Raw genomic sequence first — 21,742 nt, 5'->3', positions numbered from 1 at the left:
GTGTGACGTAAAGAAATTTCTTCAATGTAAAAGGACTTATCTAAAGCGATGAGATTAAGAGTCTATATAAGAAGGTTGACGTAAAAAGAGGGAGAAAATCCGTGACACATATCTCGTTATTAGTTCAATCAACAATCAATAAATCCCACCCATTGCACCATCAACATCTTCAGCAATGAAGCACAATGAAGAGGTAGACCTTTGGAGTGCCCCATTGAGTGCCACAGGAGACACATACATTAGTTTAGCGCGATATACATATAAGTCAGTATAGGTATAAAGTAGGTGCCTTCGAAGGTGCCCAATGCATTTAATTGAGGAAGTGCAACACACGTCAAATATGTACTTTTGCATATTGTGCACATATTGAACATTTGAGTTATATAAAATTAATAATTGTTGCAACATCAAACCACCTCCTCTGCGTTGCTCTTTAAAACACCATCTACACATGTATACAGATATGTACATATACAATTATTGTGCACTCTCTTGGGCAGCACAGGTGATTATCAAATAGCACACAGATATTCAATTTACCACCACTGTGTAGAGCGAACACGAAAAAAGTTATTGATTAAAAAAAACTAATTATATAATGGAATCGATGAGTTTTTTTCTTGTCTTTTTCAACCATTTTAAATTTCATAATCGAAAACAATCAACGTGCTAAATAATACCCCGCAGTAGCCAACAAAAGGGTGTATAGACAGCCGAAGGATTATTTAGTGCATGTTTGATGGACAAAAAAATTAAATGTTTTCGCAAAGAGCTCAAGCAAAATTCTCTCTTTTATCGCACCGCAAAAAATACATAATCCACACAGCGCAATTTAAACTGAACAATTTTCGTGTTTAATGAAATAATGTACAGAAAAACTCTACTAAGAAAATTCACGTCCTCCATAAATCAAATTGATTTTCCTACAGGTGTATAAAAAATAAAGACAACCATCACACAGTCAATTAGATTGATCAGAATCACTCAACGTGGAATATGGCCAAGAACTTATTTAATTCATCCTGTATTGCAAAAGAATATAAAGCTTAACAAAGTTCTCTAATTAAAGATTTTCTTATCAGTGTGGTGGCACATAATATTATTAAAAGAATGCATTGTGATCAATGGAAGCAATCATGTTGGATTGGTTATGGCATAATTTATAGTCTTGTCATGCTCTTTCAAGAACAGAGTTGAAGTTATGCGCTTGAAATTTCAAGATTAAGATAAGAAGCATTCAGCTTTCTATAGAGAAAATCGAGAAAATGATTCGTCTTTAGAAATAGACTAGAGCTTTTCAAAATACCTACATTTCAAATAAATCGACACATCTCTTTCAATCGATGATCATTCATGTGGAAAAAGTATGTTTAAGCATGTTTCTTAATGAAAACTATACACTCGTTTAAAGAAAAATAGGAACTCTTTTACGATTTTGGTACATAAACATGGAATAGTTTTTTTGCGGATTATCTGATTTAGATACGATTTTATTAAGATAAAATTGGAGCAAGATCTGAGATTTAAAGGAAGGTCAAGGTCAAATCATGATTTATGGTCTACTTCTTATATAATTGACCCATTTTCTGACGAGTCTCAAGATTTTTAAGATCTTGGTTTTATTATTTATTAAATTCTATGTGGAGCTTTAAGAAAAAAAATCCTTCGTCTTTCTTCTCAGACATTTTGTTGATAGAACAAGACATTCCAGTAGGATTTGAAAGGACAAAATAATTGGTTCAAAATACAGATTTAAACTTTCAGATGAAAGCTTTAGCAACCAAAATTGAGCTTTGAATTCGAAAAGTTTATTTTGAAATTAACAATAAAGATTTTTGACAAGTTCGAGAAATTTCAACAGTTTTTATGCTTGAAAATTCCCAAAATTTCATAGTTTAATTTTATTACATTATAATTATCAACTCAATGAAACATTTTACAAATAGTTGCAATCAATAAATTACTCTATTGACAAATAAAATAATAAAAAGGGTGTAATTTTTATGACTAAACACGATATGATTTTTTATTGTAACGCCATATAAATGTTTCTAAATACCTCACAAAATGCTGGCATGTCTCTAATATTATTGCCACCACTGTACTTCATATATAGGTTTTGAGAAATTGAGAAACTCAAAATTTTGTATCTATTGTGAAGTTAAATTTCCAACTCTGATGAAATTGAATTTTCTAACATGGTTGCATCTTTTACTGGGGACAAGGTTCTTGCACACCGCGCGACCACACCTTGGATGCACATCTTTGGTATTTTATTTATCACCTCATCCATACGATAATATATCGCGCTGAACCAACACAACGCACATTAGATTTTCATCTTCTTCCCACCCAGTCGTACTTCTTGCTCGGTGTGACCATGACGCGCATTTGGACTTTGGGCCCTCTTAGAGACTTCTTTCAAGTTGTGCTCACACAGAAAAATATTTGGGTTATGATCAGATAATTTATTCATGAGGCAATCACTATAGAACTGTTATAAAAATGTGTATATTAATTTCAAAGTTAACCAGTTTCTTGTACGGGAGCTTTTTCTTCACCATCCGTCCTTCCAGCAAGACACACATATCTCTTGCACCAATATGTGCATTTGACATACCAAACAAGAAAAGCTTGATTTTTGGCATCCTTTGAGAACTTCTTTCTTATCTCAATTTTCGCGGAATTTTCATCAAATTACCTATATTTTGTGCTTTGCAACAAAAAAGCTCTGATGAGGAGCTTTTTTCTTCTCCAACGCACTCGAGTATACCTTTATTTTCTCCTGATGTTGCAATTGTTTCGATGGACTTGTGAAAGAGATAAAAAAGGGTTTGGCTGGGCGAGACGCATGAGAGTTGGGAAAAAAGTAGAAAAAAACGCACGCCCGCCAAATATCCGCATAAAAGCCATCCATAAACATTACACGGTGTGAGAAAATCATGTGGAAATACTTTGTATCAATTTCACGACCTAACACTACCCATTTCGGGCTACCTACTAAAGACGCTCTTCAATGTGCCTCATAAAAAAGTGTTTGATTACTCTTCGGAAATATTATTATGTGTGAGCCTATTTTCATTTGGGCGCATCTCCGCAGATGACCATGACTTCGCGGATTGAGAAATTGCACATTTTGTGCCTTCTTTGTGACACAACCAATAAAATAACATTTATTTCAATCGTGGTTTCTTTTATGAGTTGATGCGTGTAAATAAATGCGAAGAAAAAAGGTTTATTTGGCTTACAATGTGCGGTGGAAGACGGTGAAATGATGAAGAAATCAAAGAAATGACAAAATTGTCATTTCTGCGCCACATCAAAGGTACATACATACATATATATTTTGTCTCTCATTCAGGGAGAATTGTTGCCTCACATCTTCCAAAGAGCATAAATTGAGTTGAAAAAGCAACTAAAATGAGCAAATAAGAAGCTCCCGAAAATGGAATTGTAATTGCTCCTGTGTCAATTAACTCCATCCCAATTGAGGTAAATCGCCCCAAAATGCAACATCATACAATGGTGCTGCTGATTCAAACTCACATTGTCACTTTCCGCACCACAAGACGTGTGTGCGCACAAAAAAAGCTCATACCACCAGGCGTCCCCACTGTGTACACGAGAAATTTGTGTGCAATATCAATTTCACAGCTTCTTAGTAAATGACAAAAGCGTCACAATAAATTAAGTTAAGTCTATTTAAAATTCGATCATACTGCATTTTACTACATTATTATTTTACACGGAGAGATATATTATCCATTTGGAAGTAATTTATTTAATTTCACCTCCCCTCTCACTCTCACGTGAATGCACATTTTGTCGGCATTTACCTCACACACATCGTAGTGGCTTCAACAACAAAATTATGAAAGTATTTCGCAATGTCGTGGTCGTTTTAGCCCCAGGCTATGTATTGAAATGGAAAATGCATTCACCAAACGCATGGATGACGGAAAAATGCGAAAAAGTACGATTTAGAGTTTAACAACAAAAAATACGTTATATTTTATTTACGCATTTTCCCGTTAATGCTCACGTAAAGAAAATACGAATACTATAGTTGTTTACTTCATTAAAAATGAAGCAGTTCCTTCATCTGCTTATATGGGATTTGAGCTCGCACGCTCCCATGGTGGGTGAAGGAATATTGTAATTGATTAATTTGATGAAATATTTTTGCAAGAATTATAAAGTTTCCGTGAAACTAATTAAAGTGATAAAAATAAATGAAATTTGCACCACGGAGACTTCAAATATTGAAGGTCAGTAGGTCAGGAGAGATGTCTGGATCGCCTCACTGCTAAGATGTATTTTCTTCTTGAAAATAAGTTTATGTAATCCGTTAATAATATGACATTATTAAAGTATGTTGTAGTCTTGTAGTGAGAAAATAAAGATGTAGGTCAGAGAAGAGATATAGTTTATACACCATGAATGTCATCGAGTATCAGGAACCCGTCGTGCACTGATGTAACCAATTATCGCGTGACCACAATTGTAGTACCTACTCTGAGTTAGTTGGTCTAGTCGTCTCACTTACACCTCTATAATCACGATTTTCTATATATTTTCACGTCTACCGTAATTTTTGCTGAAAATTTGAGTATTCATCGAAGTTAAATACCCTCTCATCATATAACTCTTCACTTAAAGTACTGCTCTCAGTATTTCCAATCCACTCCTGTACTCTTCTGTACACAAACAGCATATTGCAGCATCAAATTTTATTGGATTACTGGGTGACTTATTGTCTGCACAAATTACTAAATAATATGGAATGCATGTAGGTCTCTTTTGGGAACAATATAAAATATTGCAGCTCAATCAATTGAGTCACACAGCACTTCCCAATATTACTACTTTTATTAAATTAAAAAAAATCCCACTGATCACGAAATATGTATGAAAAATTAAATCGCGACGATGGGGAAAAAGATGCATTTCCTTGTGTCTAAGATGTTTTTACTCAATAAAATTGTGTAAGTACACTCCATCGTGATTAAGTGCTTTTTAATGATATCAGCACAAAATGCATCGTTTGCATCTTGTTGGTAATATTGATACAAAAATGTGTACCACAATGGATTTATCAACGTTGATGTGGTTATGAAGAAATATCTGAGAGACAGGTGATGGAATATCGTTCCAATTTGTCTTATTTTGCCATCTCTCTCTCTTTCTATATATGTATGCTATGCTATATATAATGAAGCTAACCTATAGATGTTTATATATGTCTTTTATTCACTTTCTCTTTGAATATCTGTGTTCATTGTGTTTTTCTTCCACTTGAGCTGTACAACATCGCTTTTAAACTCCACTACTTCTTGTATCAACGAGTATGGAATAATCACATTTGATTGGTTTTGCGTGAATTCTCAACTGAAGAAGCACAAGAGAGGTTATAAGAAAATCACTTTTGCTTATTTATTACATACTATAGATATTTCATTCGTCTATTATTAAGCATTGGTGTAAATGCATTTAAACACGTACGAATCTATTTATTTGAATAACCTATTAGAATATTTATCGCTTGAAAAACATAATTTTTCTCTTTTCGTGAGGTGAGAAAAAAATGTACTGGTAAGCTGACCAAGCTTACGGGAGCTGTGTTTCTTTCAGTGTACCAATTTTGTGAGAGCAAACTAGAACGCGAATTAATTTAAATACGCGCAAAGTCGGGAAAAGTTGAAAAGTCATACCCTAAGAAATGTTTGGAAGGCCATATCTCGAGAACGGATCCATAGATTTTCATAATTTTTTTTTTGTTTGAAAGGTCTCGAAGTCAGCTATAACATATCGAAAAATGAAAAAAATTTATGTCGCCATTTTCGAAAAATTCGAGTTCGAAATTTTCGAAAACTTTGTTTTCGATTTTAGCGCCTCTTGCGGTCATTTTTCGAAGTTGCAATGTTCTAGACATTTGTAGGGTTTCTCGAAACCTTTCATTTGCGCTTGAGTTGATCAAGATCGGACTTGTAGAACCCGAGATATGACATGCCAACTTTGGAAGGCTATATCTCGAGAACGGATCCATAGATTTTCTTCATTTTTGGCATGAAGCTAGATAATATGGTCAGCTACAACATATGAAAAAATGAAAAAAATTTATGTCGTCGTTTTCGAGATATTCATGAAAACTAATCGAAAATTTTGTTTTTGATTTTTGGCCCTCTAGCGGTCATTTTTGAAACTTCGTATGTTCTAGAGAGTTGTAGGGTTTGTTGAGAGCTTTCATTTGAGCCCGGGTTGATCAAAATCGGTTAAGCCGTTTTCGAGTTATGGTCGATTTTCGATGAAAAATTGTAGCGGTCATATTGACTAAACGGCTTGACCGATTTTCGAAAATGAGGTATCCTTGGAAAGGTATTGATGGCCCCTACAACATATCAAAATTTCAGCCCTCTAGCTGTAATAGCGGCTGAGATATAGCGAAAACAAAATTTTGAGGTTATTCAAAATGGTGGACGGGGGGGTGGGGGGGTGGATTTGACCTCATAATCGGATTTCTTCAGGTCGATATTTAAACTTTGCCGTTTACCGCAAGTCTCTATCTATCACCGTTCTCTTGCAATTTAAGTTTATGATCCGGCCGGACGGACGGACGGACGGCCGGCCGGAAAAAAATTTTTTTGGCGCATACGTTTTTTGGAATGTGGGGACCCTAATTCGTGCTCATCCCAAGTTTGAGCCCGATCTGACGACTTTCGATTTTGCTCGGTACACAAAAGCTGTGTCTGAAAGAAACACAGCTAATATCAAGCATGCTAAACTCAATCATAACTGACATTGACACAATTCCATCATCAAGATGTAGGGAAGATGAGATGATTTCTTGTGCGTGAAAAAAGACAACATTTTGAAAGTTAAGTAAAGCACTTTTTTTTTAAAAGCTTGTTGCATGTGTATTGGTGACTCGATAGGGGGGAAGAAATCTCAAAAGAGGTTATTTGTTTGGGGTATTTAGCGTGTATATAATACAACACCATACAGCAAATTCCATTTCGACGCAACACACCACAGCATATATAAGACATTCCATGTGAAAGCTGTTCAATCCACCAAGGTGTAAATTTTGATCGTCAACACTGACGAGATCGAGAGAAAGAGAGATATGCTCATGACCCGAAAATTAACTCAATTCACCAATTTGTAGGTACTCTATACTAAAACTACAATACTTTATCATCCATTAAAAAAACCACAAAGGTTTGTATAAAAGTTCACTGCATTCTATGCAAAAACACGCGGGTTCCCTTCCTGATTTGTCATTGAAATCTTTTGAATGTCGCAGCATTTGGCTATTTTTTTGCCCGTCTCATGATCATTTTGCCATTTCTCTTGGCAATCAAAGTGTTTGGGTTTTTGCAAAAATCAATCAAAAAGACACATCAAAATTGAGACATTCAACCTTAATCCACTTTAAGTATAACCTATGTATAAGAAATTTTGCTAATCATCCCAATAGAGTGCACACCTTGACACTAAAATACTCAGCGTGTGCCGTTTTTTTCTTCTTCTTTGCTTCTCTCTCCTCCTCAACAGGTCAACTTCCTCAAAATGTGCGGTCAAGTACTAATAAGTTTCTCCATCTCTCATCAAATACCCGCCACATCTTCAATCACGACACTTTAAGTTCAACATAATTAGAGGTGAATCGAAATATCTTCACGCACCAGAGATGGTGGAATTGCGAAATATCAATACATCACAATATACTCTCGTGATTTGTTACAAGGATACCATACACGTACACCAGCAGACCATTGTGCAAAGTGGTCAAAAACAATCATATAAAATGGTATTAAAATGACATGGGGAGAGAGAAAATTTTGCGTGTGCGAGATGACACAGTAAATTGATTAAACATCCATTTGTGATATTTGTTAAATTATCATTTATGAATGAATTTTGCAAGAATTCACGCCTTTCAACACAACGAGAGTAAACAACAGCTAAAAAACCAGCATCAGCGAGAAATATTATTTTGCGTCAATTCACATCTTATTGGCTAATTAGAAGGATTTTTTCTTTCTCACTCTACAACTGTGCTGGACACATAAATGATTCATTTCACCTTTCATTGAGAACTTTTGAGTACCGTGCTCTCGAGAAGTGAAAAAAACCCCGCATACGCACACGTTGAGAGAATTTTCAACAAGATTCATTAACATAAATAGCGTCCATCGTAGATTTTTTTGTTCCGGTTGAAAAAGGAGACGTACTTTTCAAAAGAAGAAGAAAGGTATCAATTGACGAATGATTCTGGTACGCACCTATACTCTATGGGAAATTCCAACGTAAGAAGATTCTACGCGAGGTGAGACTTGATGTCACGTCTTTTTCATTCTGTACAAGACAACAAGAAACGTAACGAATGTACGTTTCATACGCGGAAATTATTGAAAAAATCAATGCAAATATTGTATGAATATGCTAAAAAAGAATCACAGCTAAAATCAACAAGCTCTCAATGGAGGTCTTCTCCCATACTTAACTAAAATGGAAGGAAAATCCCAAAAGAGGTTTTTTTTTCTAAGAGAGAATTTAAATTAAAACAAAAAATTGTCGTAAGATGAAAAGCAGCGCGAACATTTTTACGTGCAACAATTCAATATGCGTCCTATGTCATCATTTTATGGTAATAATATGTGAAACACCTTGAAGAACAAATTCCTGCCTCATCCCACCACATAAGCATATCATCTTCAAACATTATACAAAACTCCCAATTACATATTCATCGCACAGTGTCTTTTTAAATAAAATTTTTGCCACGAGCAATTGAAGAAAAATCTCCTTATAACTTGACAGAACAATCTTTTTTTTGCAAATAGCATAAATACTACACCTGCCAGCCACATCTTCGTCTACATAGTCTTTTTTCTGCTACAAACATACTTTGGATGGAGGTGTCTTGCATAAGAACACTCTTCTTTACAAATTAATTTACACAATTATTTGCATATTATTTCAATCAATTCTCAACGACAAAATTATCTTGGCATTTCATACATTTATTTCTCATTGTACCATTCACGCAGAGATATTATTTTTAAGAGAAAAAGAGAAGAAAATTATCACAAAAGTACATACAAACGTAACATAAAGTATGTAGGTATGCCTATTGAGAAAAAAAGGTATGCAAAAGCTATTTAATGAAACATACCAATTTTGTCTAATTTTAATACAATAATCTTTAAATTACAATTTTGCATCTTCTCATCTCTCTGCATAATCTCAAGTATCTTGTTTGCTCTCCGTTTTACTATATATTCAAACAATCATCATCGTGAGAAAATCTAACTATTTTTAAAATGATTTTGATACATAATCTCTTTCAATTGTTTCTCTCGCGTCAAGTTCAATTGCACAAGAATTGTGGAGTATAAAAGAAATGGAAGGAAATGCAAACAAACCGATGGTGTTGTTTAAAAAAAAAAGAATATTTGATATGATTTAAATGTTAACCCATATTTGTCCATTGAACTACTTGGAAAATTTTCTTTGCTAATTTCAAGCGCATAAAAATGGCATAAAGGAAGAATTTTAGAACCTTCTTGTGTGAAACTTTAGGAATTTTGTGTGAAAATAGATTTTTTAAAGAAAAATTTGAAATCAAATTCTGAACATAACTGTAAACCCAGTTATGTTCAGAATTCTGAACATAACTGTAAACCCAGTTATGTTCAGAATTTGATTTCAAATTTTTCTTTAAAAAATCTATTTTCACACAAAATTCCTAAAGTTTCACAATTTAAACCAATCAATTAACAATTCAAGTGTCATCGTGTCTTTTACATAGAAACAGAGTAAAACTTAGAAGACAAATAGCTCTTATTTATCTAGACTTTTTTTGTGCTAAATCACGCAGAATTTACTGGCAAATAAATGTTTTATGTACGTTGAAATATGTAGGTATGATCACACATAAATCGCAAATTTTGCAAGTTTGATAAAACTAACTGAAGAAAATTTCAAATTCACAGTCGCTGCTTAACAAATATTTAATTCGTCTATTTTTAGGATTATGTCTGGTGATGTTTCTATGTAGGGGAAGATGTGGTGGAATTGGTTAAATTTAAGAAAATTATTTTTAGTTCTTTTCATACAAATTAAAGGAAAATTCTTAACCATAATTTTTTAATGAAACTTTTCTCTCCAATCAAGATAGAAAATAATTTAAGGAGCTTTTCCTAATGGTTTGGCACCCCAAGAACCTCAATAAAATTGTTATCACAGCAATTATGCAAATTTGTAACATTTAAGAATAAATAAGGAATAAAATAATTAAGAAAGTCAATCATAACGCGTCCAGTTATTAAAGTTGGTATACCACAACGCGGATGGGTCAGTCTATGCGTTGTAATTTAATTTGTGAGCAGAATTAGTAGGCAAAGTTGATTTTTTTTATGAAATTCATCAATATGGAAGATAAAAATGCTCATATCTCTGGTTGTATAAGACCTACAGAAATTTCTTGACTAGTTATGGAAAGGTATTGAAATAAGCTATAATCTGACAAATATTTCGATACATTTCAAGGTCACCTCCAGAACACAAAATGGCGGATTTTTGTTCTACCGAAACAGTTTTTTGCACTTTTTGTCTTGAAGGAATGGTTCTAGAGGTTTCTGATGTTCTAGAAAGTTGTAGAATTTTGCAAAACCTTTAATTTGATACCAAGTTGAGCCAAATCGGATAAACGGTTCAAGAGATATGGCTGTTAGAACTTTTCAAATTCAAGAATTTTTTAAATGGCCATATCTTCTAAACGGCGACATAGATTTTCTTCATTTTCGGGCTGGTGAAAGATATTAAGTCAGGCTACAACATATCAAAAATTCAAGGAAATCTAAGATGGGGATTCGGAGATATTGCCCCTTAAAGTTAGGCAATTTTTGTTTTTGATTTTAGCGCCTCTTGCGGCCATTTTTGGAACTTGGAATGTTTTAGACAGTTGTAGGGATTCTCAATACCTTTCATTTGATACCAAGATGATCAAAATCGGGCAAGCCGTTCTCGAGTTATATCGAAAAAACACTTTTTGCTTTAGGCCGCCATATTTGCTAAACTGCTTGACCGATTTTCAAGTATGATTTGTTGATGAAAACATCTCACTGAGCTCTACAACATACTGAAATTTCAGACCTCTAGCTATAAGGGAACTGATTGACGTTATTTCAAAATGGCGGACGGCGGCCATCTTGGATTTTGAAAATGCAAAAAAATGAAATTTTACACCCACATTTCTATAGAAAACTTCAAACCGGAAGTCTCTATCTGTTACCGTTCTCGAGTTATAAGGCAAAGTTTGGCGCACCGGCCGGCCGGCAGGCCGGCCGGCCGGATCAAAAATTTTCCACCACCATTTTCGTAATGTGGGATGTCTAAAACGTGCTCATACCAAGTTTGAGCCCGATCTGAGGTGGTCGGTTTTTCCGACGATTACAATACTTGGTATGCCACGATTGTGGTATACCAACTAATAAGCTTTTGATTGAGAGACAATCTGAATTTAATGTTTCGTATAATGTGTACCACTTGAATCAATTTGCGTAATCTTAAATGAAAGTCTTCCGTTTTTTTTTACGTCAACTTCAGCATAATATCTTCCCACATGGGCATACAATGTATGATATTTTTTTCAATAAAACATTTAATTCCTTCCCACAACTCTTTGCTTTTCTCCCCTAATTCATCGCATAATCTACACAGCAGTGTGACTACCCAATGAGTACATATTATGAGGATTTTCAAAATGAATGTTGTAATAGATATATTGTCTAATTCTTCATTTTTTATTGCACTCCCCATTTTAGCACGTGCAAATTGAGGCTTCTCAACAAATTCACCTGCATCTCACAAATATTTTCTCACGACCAAAAGAATTGACGATAAAAAAAAGAGTTGCATGAAAAATCGTGATGATTTTTGCTACCTTGAACCCAACGACATTCAACGATTGCACCTTAAATACAAAACTACTTCCAATTCCAATGGTTTTAGAGATATCTTCTTAGAGTTAGTGCGGTCATTTTGCCACTACACTATACATTGACTCTATTCGGGCTCTATTGAATTCCCCAGCAGCGTGATTCGACAAGCAATTTGGAGGGATATTATTACAAACTCTATCAAAAGAGGGAGATTGAGTAACATTCGGATGAGACGAACACGAATCTGTTATTAAATTTAGGCAAATAGACCCATCAGATTGCAGAATATTGAGAAAATTAACTGGTCTATACAAAAGTTTTGTTCTGTTGTTTTTAGTTACAAATAAACTAAAAAATAAACAATTTTCCTAAAAAAAAAGGGCCAAAAAATAGACATAAAAAATTAGAAATTGCTCTCCTATCATTCAAGTTGAAACCATTTGACATGGCAGAAATGTCCATTTAAAAGAAACATCGTCTTAACTTGCAAACCGCTGTACTCTATATTCGGACAATTGACATTGAACAACGTGATTCGAATTATGGGAGGTACATTTTAATCGCTACTTTTCACTAATGTTTAATGTTTTTTAACGAACGTTCCACTTTGATTGATTGCAATAACACTTTGTATGGTACATTTCACCATTCAACCATCTGTCAACAGCTATAACATCAGATGAAAAAAAAACGCCAACGAGGAAAAAATATAACAAAACACTTAGCTATATACCCACAAAAAATAGTCTGCGATTGTAATTAATGTGATTAAATATTTCCTTAATTTCGTTTATCATTCATTTCTTCGGAAATTAAATACTTTTTGCAACGCTTCGTGTTTTTAAGGTAAAAGTTTTAAAGAGTTTTTTTTTTATTTTCATTATTAATGGCATTTAATTAATACTTCATTAAGTAATTGTATCACGATGACTAATGTAGTAGGTTTTAGTGGTATGTTTTCATAATTCATTTGACGAATCACAATTTTTCATTTCGTGCGTATGAAAAATTTACAATTCCTGATAGCAACAAAAAAAAATCCCAAAAAAATTTCTTCTTATGAAACTATTCGCATTGACGATATAATTTGAATAAATAATGATGATCTCCGCTTTTTACGATTCGAAAGTTTTCTTCTTCTATTACTTATATTTCATTTTCTATGAATTAATCAAAGGAGAAGCTTTTTTTCATTTATATATTTGAAAAAAAATCATTCATGATTTTCCTATAAGATATGAAAAGCAATTGTATTGAAAATCTAATTTAATACAAAATGAATTAAATTCCTTTTATATTTTTTTTCGAAAAAATTTGAGATAAGACAAAAAATTTATTATGAGGTAGATCATAAAAAATTAATACATTTTGCCATAATGATCAGCCAAATTTATGTCAAGTGAGAAAAAGTGAAAAGTTGTGAATGAATTTATGAATTATATAGTAGTGTGAATTTTTTTTTCTTCACCCACTTCCTTGTCAAATTTCGTGTTAGTGTACCAGACAAAATGTTGCAGGTCAATGAAAAGCTTCTCAAATAAGCAAAAAATTCAACACACAATAAAATTATATCAAAATAATTGCATAAACTCGCGAAAAATTGTTTAATTCATTAGGGCGAATATTTCCACCCAAAAAGCACTACCGCATTTGAAAATTATACTTTATATTTTCTTTTGAAAGAAAGAAAATCTATACAGGTAGCTGGAGTGATGTTTTTTAAATGATGAAAAACATTTATACAGTTGTGGTGCAAGTTGGGGCATTATATTTGCGCTCTTTCTTCAAGTCCATCTCGCATGAGACACGACCACTCTTTCCACTCCATTCAGCATCTCATACTATGTACCATACATATACGGTACATACCTACATATATAGCAAATTCAGAGACACTTTTGCGCAATATTCTTCATTCCAGTTTCAAAATTGTCGAGCCTGCACTTTTGTGAGCTTTTTTGCAAATCAATACAGCGACACATTCGCATTGAAATTGAGATACAATGTGTTGTACGACACCATCACAGTACCGCAAGTAAAAGAGCTACCATTTGTACCTCTCATGTGTATTAACGTGTGATTAAATCACAATTGAGGTGTTTGCGAGCGTTCAAGCAACAGGTGGAGGAATTTATAATTTAAATAAATCACACAATTTTATTCCATGCCACTCTTTTTTTCCCTTCTCCCTCCCCCCTTTTTTGTGCCATTTCATTGTGTGTCAATGCGACTTTTTTTTTGTCTTCATTTTGGTTCCTCATATACTTTTCTTTTCACTGCTCGCCACGGAAGTTCATTGAGACCTCCTCCACGTCTTTGTGAAGGCACGCGTGCTCATGACCAAAAAGTCAAATTTGTTTGGGAGGGAAATGTGGCATCAAAATCAAAAATGAGACTCAAACCCATCACATTGCAAGAGAGTAAGAAATGAAGAGTGAGAGTAATACAATTGTGAATGCAAGAGTCATTCCTATTTATTGTCATTTGATCGTGAGGAATGTGATTTCTATTTGATTGAATTAATCAGAGAGATAGCACTTTTACCACAAAGGGGCTTCCTAATTCAAGAAATAAATTATTGACTTTTTTTTTAAAGTAATAATTAAAGTTATTTGATCTTGAGAAGCTTTTTACGTTCAGAATTCGACAGCACTTAAGTTTATAAACTCTTAACAATGATAGTTTGCAAAAAAAATTAAAAAGAATGTTCTGAAAATCATTCTAAACTTCAAGTCAAATTCTTTAAGTTTTTTTTCTTTACGAAACATATTATAAATTCTTTTAATTCTAATCTTTTCAATGATAATTTCGAGCCACAAATGTATTTATTCTACAATAAAAAAAATTTCTTATCTTTTCAATATTAATTAAAATTATCAAAAGGAACGATTCTGTTTAAAAAAAAAACTTATACGTTTCGATTCTTTCTAAAAGCTCAACAATCTACAAAAAAAATCATAAAAAAATAGCGAAAAATCATGAATCATAGACTAAAAAGTTTAAATGAATAAACCCCTCGCATTTTATCCCCATATGTATGTATGTGGGAAATTCCGTAATTGAATATCATATACCGGAACAAAATGCGGTAAAAAGGCTTGAAAAATCAACTTCTTGATTGAGATTCTGAAATGATGGATCCCACCGTTTCTTATAAAGCTTCAAGAACACCACATTCAATTGGTCTCTCTTGCTAATTGTAAGCAGTCAAAAATTAAATATTTGCATTTGTCAATTTTTCCAACGAAAAAAAAAACTCCTCAATTGTGTTCGAAGGTCTATATCAGGCCAGAGGAGAGAAAAAGTCAGTGAAACATGAAGTTCATAGATTATTTTGCTCACAGCATCCCCCCACTTTTCTTGGATATCTCTGCTAGAGGCGAAAATTTTATGGGTTGGCAATATTTCAATCGTATGATCAATATTGCTCGAGAGGTGATTTTTTTCAGCAGATATACTCCACCACTATATACTTTTGGCGATGCCATGGCATCTTCCTCTGGGCAAATTTTAATAACGAAACACACCCGAATACCCAATGGTGTGTGTGCTTGATTTTAAAATATTCTAAAGTCAACACCACATAACTTGAGGTATAATTATCATTAAAATTATATAACCATCGAGAGAGCAAGTTTTCGGAGTCCCAGATTCAATGGACATTCAATAAAGTGCCAAAGATAACTCCCAATGTAATCGTGCGCGCAATGTGAGAGAACTTGCGCGCACGGAGATACTTAATACCACCCAAAAGATTATAAAGTTGCTGTTTCTGAAAACTTTTAACCTTTCTGCATTTTGTGTATTTATTTCAATTTGACTTTTATGCCGTGAAGAAATTTGTCAAATACACAAATTGCTATATATTCGTGAAGCTTTTGAGCTTTTCGTTTATTCTCCTAACATGCATATTGTCTCAATGGTAAATACGCGCATGTGCCGCACATATAAGAGAACAGGAATATTGAACTCTAATGATTAAGCCAAAGAAGGAGAAGGTGCCTCAAAAGTTGGTCTACCTGCGCAAGCCAAGTGAGAGTTTTTGAGACTTTACTTCCAATCTCCATGGTGCAAAAATCACCTCTCACGTGCACCAATCATGTCTTTCGCAGGTTGTTTGCTCTTTTTTTTTCTTCCATCGTCTCTACAACCAAATCAAAAGAATTGCCCCCTTGCAAGCATCCATTCCACTCGGTGTCAAGAAGGTAATAAACCAGTGAATTTTCTCGCTACGGCCTTGATTTCGTTAAATTGCCGAAAGTAGGTTAACTTCTTCACCAAAACCACGATGGACTTCTTTGACTCTCATTGTAGAGCGCGCGCGCATGAGATGTGTGCAAAAAAAATCCACCACTCATACAAAATCCCTCCACGTAGTATCATGTACCAGTGTAAATTACTATTTGTCTCTCAGCCCAACGTATCTTTATTTTTTTATTAACACCTGTGCATATGCGGAGACTAAACCCCAAATCGCTTTACATGATTTATAACTCCAGATCACATTGCATTTAATTGAGACAAACCGCATTTTAGAGTGAGCTATTGGGGAAAAATTAATGCAATTAAACTCTAAATATATTCATGTTTTTGCACAAAAAAAAAAAGATTTTGCACTCACTCCCCTGAGCATATACAGGTGGAAGGTCTCTCTCTATTTGGAAATTCGTCTACATACAATTAACCATCAGGCGTCCCCACTTGCTCCCGGGCGAGCTTTCCACCTACTCTCAAGCACATTACTAATTTAACACACCAATTAAAATCCAATGGTATGCGCAATAAAATATTAAAGATTTTTTTCATACAATCAAAAATTAAACATGAATTTCTCAGCCACTGATAAATTGATATTATGTGGCGTCTATACCTTTCAATTTCACTGACCTTTTCATCACACAGGGTGATCTTATGTGCAATATTTATTTAATAAAAAAGATTTTTTTCTGCTCATTTTTAAATTCTAGAGATTTTTTTTTATATTGGCAAAAGTAGAATAATCGGAATATTTTTTTAAAAATCTTTTTGCTTGATTAAATGATAAAAATTCTGTTAATTTTGATGAGATCAGACTTCTAAAATTCTATGATTTGTTCTTTAGTCAATTTTTAACAACTTTTAAAATAAAATAAATTGCTAACTAATAATAAAGATTAGCAATCAGATATTTCAGGATCTTGTCCTTATTGAATTTTTCATTGTCAATTCTAAACAATAAATTGCCACAAAATTGTGAAAAATTGCTCATCTTTAGGTAAGCAATTCAAAAATCATTTAATTAACAAAGTTATTTTTTAATCACCCTGTATTTGACATTCCACTAATATAGGTAAACCGCCTCAAAACTTCCTTAGGCTATTTTTTGTAGTAAGTAAGTACCACCAATAATTCGAAGAGAAAAGAAGTTCAAAACAATTTGATTGGACTATGATTACAGGTCTTGAATGTTTTGCAAAGAAAAGTGCAATGATTTATTTAATTTGAACTCTTTTCTCTCCCCACAAGCACATACACCACATAGCTTTAAAATAAAAAAAAAACACAGAATAAACACTAAAACAGGCGTCTTACTCTATTTCATATAATAATTGGTGTGATATTAATTTTTTTAATGTATAAAAAACATAAAAGAGTATGTACTAATAGATTGCCGTTTTTTTTTTGCTTGCACATTATATGAGAAAATTGTGTATTTGGGAGGAGTTTGGCAAGAGTGGGTAATATGAGTTTTGTTTTCTCTTTCATCAAACCACACAGAATCATATAAAAGAAATTTGCGCAAGGTTGGTGGTGTGCCTGCATTGTACATAATTATTTTCTAATATAAAAATTCTTCTCGAATTATTTCACCTTCGATTGCTTTTTTGTACAAACAATGAAAACAAATTTTTGCATATATGCGAACCTCATATGAATGGCGATTGCAGAGCCAACAAAACCACGGATTATTTTCTTAAGCATTCTAGGGAGTGTGTGTATGTCATATTTCTTATTTCTTTGCCTTCCTATTCAGCAAGTCCTACAGCACACACACCTCCCCCACCCCGAATGGAGGAAGGAAAAAAAGATCTATGTATTCTCTTCACCTCTGAGAGTGATGAAAATGTGACATCATCACCTGCCCGGAATACGAAATGATATTTAAGTAAATATTTCACTTGTAATGTACAATTTTTATGTTACATCCGGATTTCAGAAAAATGCTGTATTTTTTCGCCATGAAAGCTCCCTCCCTCCCATCCACCGCCCAACACTACAATGTCCCACACATTGTCTCCGCGTGCAAAGACACCCAAAGTAGACCCCACCGCACTCAACACCTCCGAAAAAAATCGCAGATTTAAATTTTTTCATTCATGAATCTTCCCAATCTTTAGAGCTTTTTTTTTTTAAGAGAACCTCGCCAATTTGTACAAAACTTCTCACTTTTTTTCATTCCCAATTTATTCGTTCATCTCTCAGAAGAATGAGGGAGAAGGGTGCCGTGAAGAAGGCAGGATTTTTCACGCCACAGAGAGAGAGACTTGAGTAAACATTATCAATTCTAATTAACATTTTCTTTCGTAACCGTACCGAGTCTGCAAAACTAGCTTGAGACGTTTCGTCGATCGTTTGGATAGGGACAATATTTAACTTATGCGGCCATTTATTTTATTAGTTTTCTTTTCGTTACCTCGGCGTTTTTTTTTTTGTTCAACTTCATATACCATTCAACACTTCTTCGATCATAAGTTGATAGACAATTTCATTTAAACGCTGATCAGCGAGATAAGACCAAAATAAATTTTGGGCTTCTTTTCAATTTTAAAGCCGCAAAGTGAGAGAGAGAGGTTTCCGTTTGAAGTTGTGAGAAAAATTTCCACGGATCGCTATTACTTTAGTTTAAACGCTATAAAAACTGTGATTTAATATTTGTGATCGCATACCATTTATATTATATAGGTACCTACATATAAACATGATCGCTTTTATGCTGCGTATATATGCTGAGTTATTTGATAGGCATAGAGAAGCATAAACCAGTCTTTATGTGAGCTTTTAATGAGAAGAAACTATAAAAAATAAAAATATTTTTTTAGGTGGGGGCGGCCAATTGCTGATATTTTTTTTAAGAAAAAGCTTTTATACCCCTTGGAAGACTTTGCTGGTCAAAATGGCCAATTCGACTTTTTTCAATCGTCATAGAATTAAAATCTATTAAACATCTTCAATACCTCAATATTTTTGAAAGACAATGAAGGTCAAACTTTTGACTTAACTCCAAGTATTAATAAACTTTAGTGCAAAAATTATCATTAATTTTCAAGAGGAGAAAATTATCTCTCAAAACGAAAGTGTTAATTAGAATATTATTGTATTGTCTGATTGAGAATCCTAATTTGAGTGCTAAAAATATTTCTTTAACAAACATGTTTTAGAATTAAATTAGAATATGATTGTAGAGAATTTAAACTTCATTCTTTAAGCTTCTTTTTAAATTATCTCTACAGCATCTTTTAATTTATTCAGTCTGAAGCTTTAGGTCTAGACCTGGTTTACTTTTTGATAGAACTCTTATAAGAATCTCATAAGATTTTTAACGAGTTTTTATTTTCAAAATAATCAAACAAAATATTTTCTACACCTAAATAAAAGCTTTCAAAATATTTAAAAATTTACTGGCTCAAGATTATAAATAAAGAAAAAATGTTTTTAAACGTATCTAATACTGAAACTGAAAAAAATATTTTCATCATAAATAAATCTCAAAAGACGTTCTATGCTGCGTTTAACAGACGATTCAATTAATTTTTATCAGTCTTGTATTTTTTTTAAAGTAAATCGCCTAAAATTTATATAACAATTTGACCATACTTCGGCTAAAAAAATCAATTACATACAACGTAAGATAAATTTAATTTCTGCCTATAAATTAACAGTTTATTTTTTTTCTAAAAATACATTTTAGTATCCTACATTGCTTTCTTATATGTTTGCATTTCGACTAATATCTCAATAAATACTTTTACAAGTAACTTTTTTTCTAGTTTTTTTTTTTTAACAATAAACACGTATTAAATTATAAAAAATTACGACATAGTAAAAGGAAGGATTTTATGTACTCAACTACTGAATTTGTTGACTCTATGTTTTTAGCATAAGAAGATTTTCTTGCCAATTTGGATTGCGGCATTTTTATGACATCTTTATGGCAAGAAGCTTGTGTGCTGCTGATTGACTTTAAGGATTAACCAATATGATTGTCATTACATAAGCAAATTATCTCGTATCATAAGGTATTTTATAACATAACTATGAACATAAATTCATTATGAAAAAAATTAGGGATGAAAAAATCTTGGAAATTGATTAAAAAGACAAAGAAAAATCATAAAAGGGAAAATTATGAGAAAATAGATTTTTTTGTATGTAAAATAAATATGTTGTGTGTAAAAGCAATGGTATGTAATGTTGCGTCTCGCGGCTGGTCCAGCGCATTTCATCAATTTCATCAACTTTTTTTTTTGGACTTTTTCCCACCGTCGCATGCATTGAATAACAACTGGGTTGGGCGCGCTCTTCTCGCGAGTGTCTCCAACATGAAAATTTGCATCAATTTTGCATTGATTAAATGATTTTTTTCCTTCATTTTTATAAATAGTTGGGAGGAAAGACGAAATTTATATGATGAAAAGGAAAAAAAAACGAGGTGCTGGCAAAGAGACAGTGGAGAAGATGCTTCTTGTCCATCCCCACCGGTCGAAAAATCGAAAAATTTCTCTCTCATTCACACACAAAGTGAGTACGAGTGTATGGTTGATTTTATGATGAATAAAAGAGCTTTCCATTGGATTTTTCTTTCACAACCATATCATATATAGTTCGATGTCTTTCTCCCCGAACACAGCACACACTCGCTGTGGGGCCCCTCCGATGCATAGAGCGCGGTGTGTACGGGCGAGGGAAAAAAAGCAATACAAGTTGTGTGTATATAGTATACCCAATATGAGGCGTAAGAGCCTCGGAACAGACAGCACACCGTCTCTCTAAATATATGGGATGGAAAAATATATGTATGAAATAAAGAAAGTGACGACGAAAAATGTTATTTAAAATTGAGAAAGTCGCGGGCAAGTCACAACCACAGATACCCATCCAACTTTTATCGCCACTGTGATACTCTCTCGCCATGGACACGCGACAGCTAAATCGTTTGTACAATTTTTATCCCCATTTTATATTGGAAATGAAGAGATTTTTTTTTAATATTAATATTTTCATTTCGATGCCACGCGCTTTTCCAACAAATTTGGAGCTTTTTGCTTCATTTTATTTACATTGAATGCACTGGATGTTCTTTTGAGCTTTTCCGCAGCTATTCTTGATCCTAGCCAGCTTCTCTTAATCCTAAATAAATCCTTCTAAGCCTGGTCAGGCCAAGCCTTTACCTCCGCTTGCAAAAGCTCTTTGAAAGATTGAAAAATCAACAACTTCTTCCATTTTTTTGTACCTCTTTTTTCACTATTTATTGCTGCTACTTTTTTTGGGTGAAAATACACATACACACGGTGTTTAAACACTTTTTTTCTCTTCTTCTTCAGCGCATATAATTGAGGATTTCTTGGACTCTGCGGTAAACCCGTGGCATCGAAATTGATCAAATTTTCATCCAATTTATCTCCTAAACAAGGGATTTTTTTTCTTCTCCAACATTCCCCCGCAATAAAATCTTATGCAAATGTACATTTTTTCGTGCACCTGCTCATTGGAAAAATCTTTCAGGTGGGCTTGTGGCGGAGTTTAAAAAAAATCCC

General features: G+C 33.4%; 1 protein-coding gene across 2 annotated transcripts in view; it reads right to left on the bottom strand.

Moving 5' to 3' along the window:
• The window catches only part of LOC129787482 (all trans-polyprenyl-diphosphate synthase PDSS1), a 38,835-nt gene that overhangs the window by 16,153 nt on the left and 940 nt on the right, over positions 1-21,742 (bottom strand). The gene's annotated exons all lie outside the window — the stretch shown is intronic.

This window comes from Lutzomyia longipalpis, chromosome 1 (assembly GCF_024334085.1).
Source record: "Lutzomyia longipalpis isolate SR_M1_2022 chromosome 1, ASM2433408v1".
Lineage (NCBI taxonomy): Eukaryota > Metazoa > Arthropoda > Insecta > Diptera > Psychodidae > Lutzomyia > Lutzomyia longipalpis.
This window is presented reverse-complemented; position numbering and strand designations above follow the sequence as displayed.